This window comes from Mauremys reevesii, linkage group 3, assembly GCF_016161935.1.
Source record: "Mauremys reevesii isolate NIE-2019 linkage group 3, ASM1616193v1, whole genome shotgun sequence".
NCBI classification, from domain to species: domain Eukaryota; kingdom Metazoa; phylum Chordata; order Testudines; family Geoemydidae; genus Mauremys; species Mauremys reevesii.
The window spans coordinates 119,514,849-119,526,439 of record NC_052625.1 but is presented as its reverse complement, the minus strand read 5'-3'; positions in this window follow the sequence as shown (position 1 = coordinate 119,526,439).

Here is an 11,591-nt window from a genome sequence, read left to right as displayed (position 1 = left end):
CTCAGTCCAGCATTCCAGAAGCTGGCAAACTCTAAGAGGAGGATTATATATAAATAATTAAATATTCAGTGGAGCAGGGGAACTTGATCTCCCACTACCTAAGAGACTACCCTAACCACTGGGCTAAGGAGTCATTTTTATTCTCTCTCTGGCCTAATGTACATTGAAGTATTTATACACAACGTAGAGAGTGAGACCTGCCCCAGAATCCCCCATCACCCACTGTTTAGGGCACCATTTTGGGAGGTGGAAGACCAAAGTTCCATTTCCTACTTCACATTAGACTGAGGGAAAAGCTGAACCCCCGTCTCCAACAACCTGGGTGAGTACTCTATGGGGTAAAAAAGTTATGGGGGGAGGCATGATCTTCTCCTTTTCCTCAGTGTTTCTTGGAAAAACTCCAAGAAAGCTGACAGCTGTGATGCTGGACTGGAGAGAGGCACCTGAGGCTTGTTGGGGCTTAGGCCACACCCCTCTCCTCAGCATTTCCTACTGGCTACTTGAGGTGGCGCAGCACACTGACTTTTGTGAATCCTATTCTTAGGCACTTAACTATCCCCATGCATTGTATAGGAAGCCTGCTTTGTGGTTGTGAATGTCACATGGTGGCAGGGCATATAAAAGTTAGCTGCTGCAGCACTCATCATTGCAGCACCTAAGTACCCCTTGTAAATCCCATCCTGACTGTCTTCAGTTCCCATCAAAGTCAAGAGAGGTTCAGGAAACTGAAATAGTTTCCCAGAGACAATGCATTGTGCACAATCAGGTCCCTTAACTTTATGCCTGAATTTACATGAGGCTACTAATAGATCCAACTCCAGAGCAGTTGTGATGTGTAATTATTTTAAAGCACTTTAGATAAAGGGCAGTCTATAAGGGCAAAGTTTTATGTTATTGTAGTTCCAAGTCTGTCTCTTTTTGAAGCAAAAAGATCTTAGATTAGCTGTTGTAAAAGAAATGGCCCGACTGGAGTTATAAAACAAGATTGCTGGATATGTTATGCATGATCCTTAAAGGTAAAAATTCCCCTGTTGGGCACCTTTTCATAAAAGTGGGTAACATTTTTTTTATATTAATGAATAATAATCCAAGGGCATTTTGAAAGCCTCAGGCAACCTCAGTTAAAATAAGAACTTGGAAGTAGGAAGCCTGTAATTTAGAATGTAACGAACACAAGTCAACGTACACAGAGGTTCATTTTCTGTGGTGTGGCTTTTTTATGCAAGAGTCAGTGAGGACTGTTATTAAAGCTTGACTTTTTTTTATCACAAAGGTCTGGATTTCAAGTGCCAACCCGACAGTAGGTTTTGAAGTATGTCCCATTTAGTAAATAAGCTCTGGACAATATGGGCATGTTAGTTTCACTGCCCTCATTCAATAAAGGGTAGCGTTCTTAGTGAAAAAAAACTTGAGGAGCATGCAGGTTCTGAGATAATGGGAAAGCTTCCATGCCTGTTGCCGTATAAAAGAAACTCTATCCAGAGAAACACACAATTGAGCTTTCTGTGCCCACTGAAATCTGGGATAATTTGGAGCTTGAGAACAAAGCTGAGATGACCACAGATCAGGCTGTGGCCCTCATCCACACTGCCAGCTGAACTAATACATTTCCGTTTGGCTTTCATCTCCTCAAGTCTGTTGCTCTCTGCTCACTGTCAGCTGGGGACTGGCATTGTACGAGGGTTTGTTGTTAGCAGCATTTCTTTGCATAGGGTATGTGAACACCTACTTTTAGTTTGGAATTTATCAAAGGTGGAGAGCAATAATGACAATGAAGGAGCTGCTGCCATTCTGCGCAGTAATGAGCAGATGCTCTGTGCCTGGGTCACTGGATGCATTTGCTCGGTCCAATTAAAGTGGCTATGAGGGAAAAAGAACTGTACTTCTCAAGATCTTTGTGAAATGTTACCTGTCATTTTTGTATTACAATATTAAGTAATGATATATGGCCCATACATTAACTCATTTCTTACTAGATACATAGAGAAAGAGAGGGCCCACACACAGAGATGAGCACACCTTAAACAGAGGACCCAATGTATTCTGATATTTTTGGTACTCGGTATTTTCCTCATAGAAAAGGGCCTTGCCCGTACAGGTCTGCATTCATTTACTGTGTGGACTTCTTGGTAAAATTGCTGAAATGAACTCTATCAAATAGTTTTAGGCTTCAGAGTTAGGTTTTTCTTAAAGGGTGAGTGGCTGCTGGCCAAAGCCTCATAGGATTAGACATAGTTGAAGGCAGGATGAATTGCAACCATTCTGACCAAGAACATGAGGTTTAGACCCAAGATTTTAATTTTGCCACTGTCCCTTTAAGTATTTCTAAAAGCCCAGTTTAAGAAGAATTGCACGTATAAGAGATGCTTATGCAGTTTATTACAATGATTCATTATTGTTAGTTTGGTTGGGTTTCAATCTGCTTTTTTCTCACTCCCTAAAACCAAAATGAAAGAAACCTGAACTTCACATAGAACTGCCCATTGGAAGATTTAGAAGAGCTATGCCTTACAAGCTTTCCCATGCTGCCAACTATATGCAAGGGGAGCAGTGAAAAGCAAACAGAGAACAAACGGGGAGTACTGCCTTACAGAAGAGAGTGGAGGAGCTTGGAGAGAGAAGGATGGTGGGGAAAGGAACTGGAATAGAGGGGATGAGAGGAGAGCTGGGGGAAAAGGGAGGAAAGTAAGAGCATGAGAAATAAGGGCTTCACAGAAAGGCAAAGAAGGGGAGAAGGATTAGGAGAATTGGGGAAAAGGTAGATAGGGAGCCTCTGTTGTCCCTGTCTCATAACACAACAGCAGAGAGACAGTCAATTAAATTGAAAGGGGGCAGACTCAAAAGGAAATACTTTTTCACGAAAGTGATTAAACTATGCAAGCCATTGCCACAGGAAGTCCGAGAGGACAAAATCTTTGTAAGATACCTGAAGGGAATGGACATTTCTGAGTTGTCCTGAGTTGTCAATAGTTATTTCTAGCAAATTTTGGAAGAGGGAGTAAACATCACGCCTCAGTCTCTAATTATAGGGATGTGGTCCCCAAACTGTGGGGACATGCCACCCCAGGGGGATGCAGAGGAATATTCAGGGGGTGGGAGGCACACAGCAGAGCATGGAACAGTTCCCACATGGGGCAATGAGGGGGCACCCCCCAGCCCCAGCCCCAGCCCTAGCTGCAGCTTTGCCCTCGTTCCCTCTGTCTCTAGCCCCAGCTCCTCCCCCATCCCAAGGTCCAACCGCTGCTCTACCTTCAGCCCAAGCTCCTCTGCTGAGCCAGCTGTGCAGTAATTGGAGGGGGGGGGCTCAGACAGATACCATTACTGGTAAGGGGGTGGCACAACAGGAAAAGTTTGGGCACCACTGTTCTAGGGGGTTTAGGAGGAATCTAATATGAGGAGCAGATTATCTCACACCTTCTTCTGAAGCTTCTGGTGCTGGTGATTATTGAGCATGGGATATTGGATAAGATATTTAGAGCTTGATCCAGTCTAGCAATTCCTATTTAGTTAAAAAGGTAACAGGGAGGTGGGAAAGAACAAAATTGCCAACATATGTTAAAAAGAGAGACAAAAAGGAGTAAACACACCCGGCCCAGAAAAGGGAGGAGAGAGAGACTGGACAAAAACTGGTGTCATGAAGACTTGCCCTGCCCCACACTAAAGAAGCAGAATATGGGGAAAGGAGCTGATGCTGATCTGTCACAAATATGGGCTCCAACCTAAAAAGGATGGGGACATCCTGAGTTACTAGGAAAGGTTGGCCCAGATACTAAACACAGATCTGAACATGCTCATATTTAGAGAATCTTATTTTTGTATCCCGAGCTGAACTTCGTGTTCAGTCGGTGATAAATGTGAGAGCCAAACCAAAATCTTGGCTACAAATATTCCTGAACTCAGGGGAGTTCAGATTGGGATCCAGACTTTGTGGGTTGGCCCATTCTTAGTTACTAGTGGACAGCTGTACTCACCACTAAAACCATCATAGCAATTGGCAATGCTGGGACTTGTTAGGGGAAAAGGATTTTGTGTGTCAGGGATAGGAGTGGCTAAATTAACTGGTTTCTGTATGAAACTGAGTTTTTTAATGGGAGTTTACAAACTCCAAACTCCTAGTAAAACTGAATATCTGGGATTCTGTATGGTGGTTCAGGTTCATGAAACCAATACAAACTGAAACAGGCAGATTTTGATCAGCCTTAGAAATTCTTGAAATATGTGGTCTTGTTACCACTTATCATTGTTAGTGGTCACAGTCACAAATGTATTTAATACTCATAGCATTATCCAACTCTTAACTGTCCAGCTGAAGTATTTGTCTCAATGACAATGCCTGCAGCAGTAAATTCTACAGGTTAACAATATGCCTGGTTTAAAAGAAAAATGTTTTATAGATTCTTCAAACATTCCTCCACTTTAATTTCAGATCAGTGACTTTTCTCAGAAATGTTCAAAATGAGGGAATGATGAATTTCCCCAGGTCCTTCACAATTTTGAATATCCTAATAAAATCCCCTGTTACTCTAATCCTTCCTAGGCCCCAAAATATCCTTGTGCATTATTTGTTGAATATGATGATAGGTTTAGTGTAACTGCCCTTCTCATGTTCGTTTCAATTTATCTTGTGCAGTTTTTTAAATCAAGGGGGCCAGAATTAGAAAAGGATATGAGATTTCTTTATAGTATTCCTTATTATTTGTAATGCACTGTGATGGGGCAGCTGCCCCTCACTGGTGGAAAAGGGGTTAAAAGCTGCCCTTGGGAGACTGCACCAGAGTCAGCCAATTAGAAAGGGGCTGAGAGGAGTAGCCAATCATAGCCTGGCAGGATCATATAAGAAGGGATGCAGGGCAGAGCAGAGTTAAGTAGCTGACAGGAACTTGAGGGGAGAAGACCAGGCTCCTAGCAGGAGGAAGGAGTGCCAGCACTGTGCACAGAGCAGTGCTGCCAGCAGGGACCAGGGAAGCTAGAGAGATCTTCTGGTTAGCTGCTAAGACTGGCAGGCAGAAGACTTGAGGTAAGGGCGAAGAAGGTGCTAGGGGCCGCAGGGAAGTGGCCCAGGGAAAGGTACGGAGAGGTTGGAGGAGACCCAGCATATGGCTGCCATTGACAGGGTCCCTGGGCTAGGACCCAGAGCAGTGGGCAGGTCCAGGTCCACCCCTCCTCACCACTGAGTAGCCATAGAACTGGATCTGGTGCCACTGAAGGAAGTGGCTGGACAGTTGACAGCAGTTCCCTCGGAATGGGGGAGAACCGAGTGTGACACAGCCAGGGGCTGTGTCAGAAGAGGATGCTGTGGTCCTTGGGTGACACGTGTCCAGGAGCAGAGGTGACAGTGGGCGACAAACCACCAGAAAAGGGTGCAGAGCTAAATTCCTAAACAGCCAATCGGCGGCATTGCTGTGTTGAGTCCACACAATCACATGCACCTATGCATTCTGTTTGCTTGTTTAACTGCACAGGGCAAACATAATCATTGAGCTATCCATTCATCAGATGTCAGATTCACACCTACTTTACTGTATTCCAGCCTGAAGTGACTGACTCTAACAAGCTGTTGCCAAAAGCCTTGTGCCTATCTGTTAAAAGAAATGTTGTAATTTTAAGATATCTCAATCCACCTCCTCCTTTGCACACACACCACATACATATGGTAAACTAATTCTATCTCAGAACTGGTAATATTAGAATATCAAAAATTCACTTTCCAAGCTGTATATCCTTTAGGAGCTCCAAAGTCCTCTAAAAATCATTGTCATATAATAACTGTAGATATGCTGAATCCTAATGTATTCACTTGCATACATTTATACTGCTGATCTCTACTGGAATATTAGGAACAGGCTGGTGCACAACACCTCCACCTGTTATAGTAACTGACCGAGTGGATTTGCTTCTTTAGTAGTTGCCTGTTTTTGAAGCTGTTCTGATGCTGCTTTGTACCTTTGTCCGGTAGTGGTGGTTTCTGTCCATGTGATCATGGAATGTAGAAAAAGTGTTTCAGCAGAAATGTTTCTTACCTCCTTTCACAAATTCCCTTCTAGATTTTCTTACCTCTTAAAAAAGGAGGAAATCCCTAGAAATTACCATACAGGGAAAGTTTCTTACATATACGTATTAAATCACCTTATAAAGATAATATGGTACTCCACATTAATGGCCCAAAACACTATATAATCTTACTATAGTATTTTGAATCACATTGCATCACAGTATATGTCACAACTTGGCCCAGTCTCCCTCTGGACGGTCACCAGACTGTCATAAGGTGACCCAAATACTGGGCCTGCTTCCAAACTCACTGGGTCTGGACAGAGTCTAGTCACTGTTTTTAGCTCTGGGTTTCTAGAGTGCACTCCCAGGCTCAGATTTCTTGTTTCAGCCCTTCTTTGGGATGTGGGTCTCTGCAGTCCATCTGCTGTAATTCCTGAAACTTTTGCCTCAGACTTTCTGAGCCACTTATTTACCTTACACATATGTTCCCTCATAGTTCCACCTAAATGAGGACACTCTGGCTTCTAATATAACCTCTTTGGAGGCAATGTAGCAGGAAAACAAGGCACATAGGCTGACAAAGGAATTTCTTAACCACAGTGACTTTATTCTTAAAAAACAATTAAAAGTTACAGACCTCTACAAAATAACAAAAATCCTGAGATGCACCTCCTGTAGTCTGAGCTCTTCTCTTCTGTAAATCCAAGGTTTTCCCAGTGTTTTAGGCTGGTTGGGATCCAACCTTATTTTTTCTTCTGTCTCTGTCTCTCTCTCTAGAATGTTCTTGTTGCATGTGGCAATGGAAAACTCCCCTTCACAGAGAAACACCCCTTCTTAAATACAATCTCTCTTATTTGTTATGTGCCCAGGCTGAGAAGCTGCAGATCCACCATGCTAGTGTCCATGTATAGAAAATCCATTGTTGCATTGGGTTGAGCCAGCAATTGAGAGACCATCAAAACTGATAGCTTCAGATTGCTGTGTGATGGCTTCTCTGTGACACTCCTTCAATTAGGTGTTAAGCAATTTTTTCCTGGGCAGGCTAGCTGAATAGAATGTATTATACTAACCTTGCCTTGAGCAAGGTTATGCATCTGTTCAGCACGTAGTACAAAGTGGGAGGTTACAATACAAAATGGAAATGACAACTCAGTACAGAAATATCCCACTTTGTCACACTATACCTTGGTTATTATTTGAATACAGGAAAGGAGCTTGTTGCTATACCAAACATAAAGATAGAGTTTGCAACACAAAGGACAAACCTAGTTAACACACGATGCATGATGGAGGCCAGAGGAGAGAACTAACTTAGAGGTCTAGGAGTTTGTTTTTTTTAAATATGTTTAATAAGCTAATTTCATCACACTAGCCCATTGAAGGCAATATGTGTACTAACAAGGTTTTTTGGAGGGGCGGGGGAGAGCAGGAAAATGTATTTTCTAGAACAGATAAATTTGTCAGAATTTTTTTCCAGGAAAGAAAAAATAAATTAAAAGGTGTATTTTTCCCCTTCTTGTGGAATATACAAATCTTTGCAGGACAGCAACATGCTAAGCCAGAACTGTCGACATCTTTAACTCTTGTAATGTATTAAGCTAGTACAGCAGAGCATATTGCTACCAGATTCCATTTGAAAATGGGTTAATATTATTCAGTATTGTGTACTGAAGCTATCAGTTCTATGTAAATTCAGTAATCTTGTTATGTGAAACATCTCATTTGCCTGGGTAGCCAGAGGAAGTAAATGTATAAAACCTTTTATTCACACTAAACTTTGGTTTTAAATTATTCTGAGCAGCATGAAACCTACCAATCAAGCTGAAATAACAATTCACAAAACAAATGATGGCTTTCTGAAAACCTCTTAGATAAATGCTAATATATGAATCATGTTCTGCTCTCACCCTTCCTCTTTCCTCAATTGTTGTTTTCTCTCTACCTTGTCTGACTAGTTGTTACCAGCCAACCAGAAAGAAAGGGAAGGCATTCCCTTTGTCAGTGCTATTCCTCAGGTCACTGGCATGTTTTATTCTCTTCATCCCTTCCCATGGGAGAAGACTGAATATGTCTCAAGACCAGAGGTGAAAGTAAGCTGCTACAGTACGGTACGCCGTGCCAGACTGGACCGGCTTCTATGGCAGTGATTTAAAGAGCCCAGTGATCTGGCCGCTGTGGGGAGCCCCGGGCCCTTTAAAGTGCCACCAGAGCTCTAGCAGCTGGGCTCAGGCGGGGATTTAAAGGACCTGGTGCTCCCTGAAAGGCCCCGCCTCTTTAAGTTGAGTCCATGCCCCTGCTCAGGAATTTGGCGTACCAGTAAGTCCTTTAAGTTACTTTCACCTTTGCTCAAGACTGGCCTGTTTCAGCTAAAGCGGGGATAGTAATGCCTAGAGTAGAAAGCATTCTGTCATATATACTTGATCTGAGTGGGATTAGAACATATGGGTGCTTCAAATGCTAGAAGCTATGGAGAACTCTGGCCATTGCTGAAGCTGAAATAGTAGTAGCATTGGTGAGTAAATATCATAGTGTAGATACATTCATTGATTGAGTCAGTCAGGAGGCAATGTATGTTGATATTTATATTCTGGAGTCTTGACCTTCTTCCTGAACTCAGCTACCCTCAGTCAGAAGGCAATGAAACAGTTGCTTATGTTTCTAGGCCTTGTCTACACTATACAATGAAGTTGACCAAAGTTAGTCAAGATACAGCCATCTCTTCTTCCTTTCCCTCTCAGTCTTTAATGAGGCAAATGAGGAGCTTAGGGATAATGGTAGGACGACAAATAGGAATGAGGTTATGGAGGTAGATATTACCACATCCGACGTAGAAACCAAACTCTAACAGCTTAAAGGGATGAAATCAGGGGGCCTAGATAATCTTCATCCAAGAATATTAAAGGAACTGGCACATGAAATTGCAAGCCCATTAGCAAGAATTTTTAATGAATCAGTAAACTCAGGGGTTGTACTGTGTGACTGGAGAATTGCTAACATAGTTCCTATTTTTAAGAAAGGGAAAAAAAGTGATCCAGGTGTGACAAGGTTGGGATTAACCACCTAGTGCCTCCTGCTGGTTGTCTCTGGGAATTAGCTTAGTCTAATGGAGCGCCCTCTCCTGGTGGTGTCCCGCCCATAGTCTTGCCCTTGGTTTGGGTCTGAGCCCGCATTGCTCCCCAGCTTGCGGCGTTCTCTTCTGCACCACTGCCCTCCGACAGTGCCCCTTAGTCCATCCACATCCCTTTCCGGGGTGTATTTGGTGTTCAGCAGTCTTTCTGCACCTCAGCCACCATGTCCAACCATGACCCCAAAGTCTAATTCCTCCTGTCAGGGATCTGGCAAAGTCTATGATGGCTGCTCCTCATGGCCGATGGCTGGATGTACTGCAAGGGGGGAAGGGGAGGACCCAGGCCTGCCCTCTATGCTGGGTCTCGGCCCAGGGACCCTCTGGTGGCAGCCTCGCTGTCATCCTCCTCTCCCCTCGTCTGTCCACTTCCCTGGGCCACTTCCCCTACGGCCCCTTGCACCCGCTAGGCCCTTTCCTTCAGGGCCTGCAGCCTGGCAGGCTACGGGCTAGAGCGCCCTTCTGCTCCCCAAGCCTGGCCAGCACTGCGCTGTCCATGGTGCTAGGCTCCCAGCTCTGGAGAAAGACTTTCCCCCGTAGAAGGCCTTGGACAGACTGCCTGCTCCCTTCCTGTGCAGCCTTTACATAGGGCTGAGCCTGGCCCTGATTGGCTCCCAATAAGCTCTTCTCTAATTGGCTGCCCATCTGCGTAGTTGCACTGGCCTGCTGCACCCCACAGTCTCAGGGAGTGGGGCAGCCACCCCACTACACCAGGAAACTACAGGCCCATCAGTTTGACATCTGTAGTATGCAAGGTCTTGGAAAAAAAATTTGAAGGAAAAAGTAGTTAAGGACGTTGAGGTCAGTGGTAATTGGGACAAAATACAACATGGTTTTACAAAAGGTAGATTGTGCCAAACCAACCTGATTTCCTTCTTTGAGAAGATAACAGATTTTTTTAAACAAAGGAAATGCAGTGGATCTAATTTACTTCGATTTTGGTAAGGCATTTGATATGGTTCCACATGGGGAATTATTAGCTAAATTGGAAAAGATGGGGATCAGTATGAAAATTGAAAGGTGGCTAAGGAACTGGTTAAAGGGGAGACTACAATGGGTTGTACTGAAAGGTGAATTGTCAGGCTGGAGGGAGGTTACTAGTGGAGTTCCTGAGGGATCGGTTTTGGGACCAATCTTATTTAATCTTTTTATTACTGACCTTGGCACAAAAAGTGGGAATGTGCTATTAAAGTTTGCAGATGACACAAAGCTGGGAGGTATTGCCAATACAGAGAAGGACTGGGATATCATACAGGAAGATCTGAATGGCCTTGTAAACCGGAGTAATAGTAACTATTGTTATAAGCTAGGGAGGCATCAATTGGAAGTAAGAGAGGAGAAGGACCTCAAAGTATTGGTTGATCAAAGGATGACTATGAGCTGCCAATGTGATATGGCCATTAAAAAAGCTAATGTGGTCTTGGGACGCATCAGGTGAGGTATTTCCAGTAGCGATAAGGAGGTGTTAGTACCATTATACAAGGCACTGGTGAGACCTCATGTGGAATACTGTGTGCAGTTCTGGTCTCCCATGTTTAAGAAGGATGAATTCAAGCTGGAACAGGTTAAGAGAAGGGCTACTACAATGATCCGAGGAATGGAAAACCTGTCATATGAAAGGAGACTCAAAGAGCTTGGCTTGTTTAGCCTAACCAAAAGAAGGCTGAGAGGAGATATATTGCTCTCTATAAATATATCAGAGGAATAAATACCAGGGAGGGAGAGGAATTATTTAAGCTCCATACCAATGTGGACACAAGAACAAATGGATATAAACTGGAAAAGAGGAAGTTTAGATTTGAAATTAGACGAAGGTTTCTAACCATCAGTAGTGAAGTGTTGGAACAGCCTTCCAAGGGGAGTAGTGGGGGCAAAATACATACCTGGCTTCAAGACTAAGCTTGATAAGTTTATGGAGGGGATGGTATAATGGTATAGCCTAATTTTGGCAATAAATTTGTCTTTGACTACTAGCGGTAAATATGCCCAATGGCTTGTGATGGGATATTAAATGGAGTGGGATTTGAGTTACTACAGAGAATTCTTTCCTGGTGTCTGGCTGGTGAGTCTTGCCCACATGCTCAGGGTTTAGCTGATCACCATATTTGGGATTGGGAAGGAATTTTCTTCCAGGGCAGATTGACAGAAGCCCTGGGTTTTTTTTGCCTTCCTCTGTAGTGTGGGGCACAGGTCACTTGCTGGAAGGTTCTCTGTACCTTGAAGTCTTTAAAGGACTTCAATGGCTCAGACACAGGTTTGATACAGGAGTGGGTGGGTGAGATTCTGTGGCCTGTGTTGTACAGGAGATAGACTCGATGATCAGAATGATCCCTTCTGATCTTAAAGTCTATGATTCATCACTCTAACTACATCAGCCTAAGTGCCATCCCTCTCGTGGAGGTGGAGTTAAGTCGATGTAAAGGGTGATTTACTTTGGCAGGAGCACCACTGTAGTGTAGACACTTACTTAGGT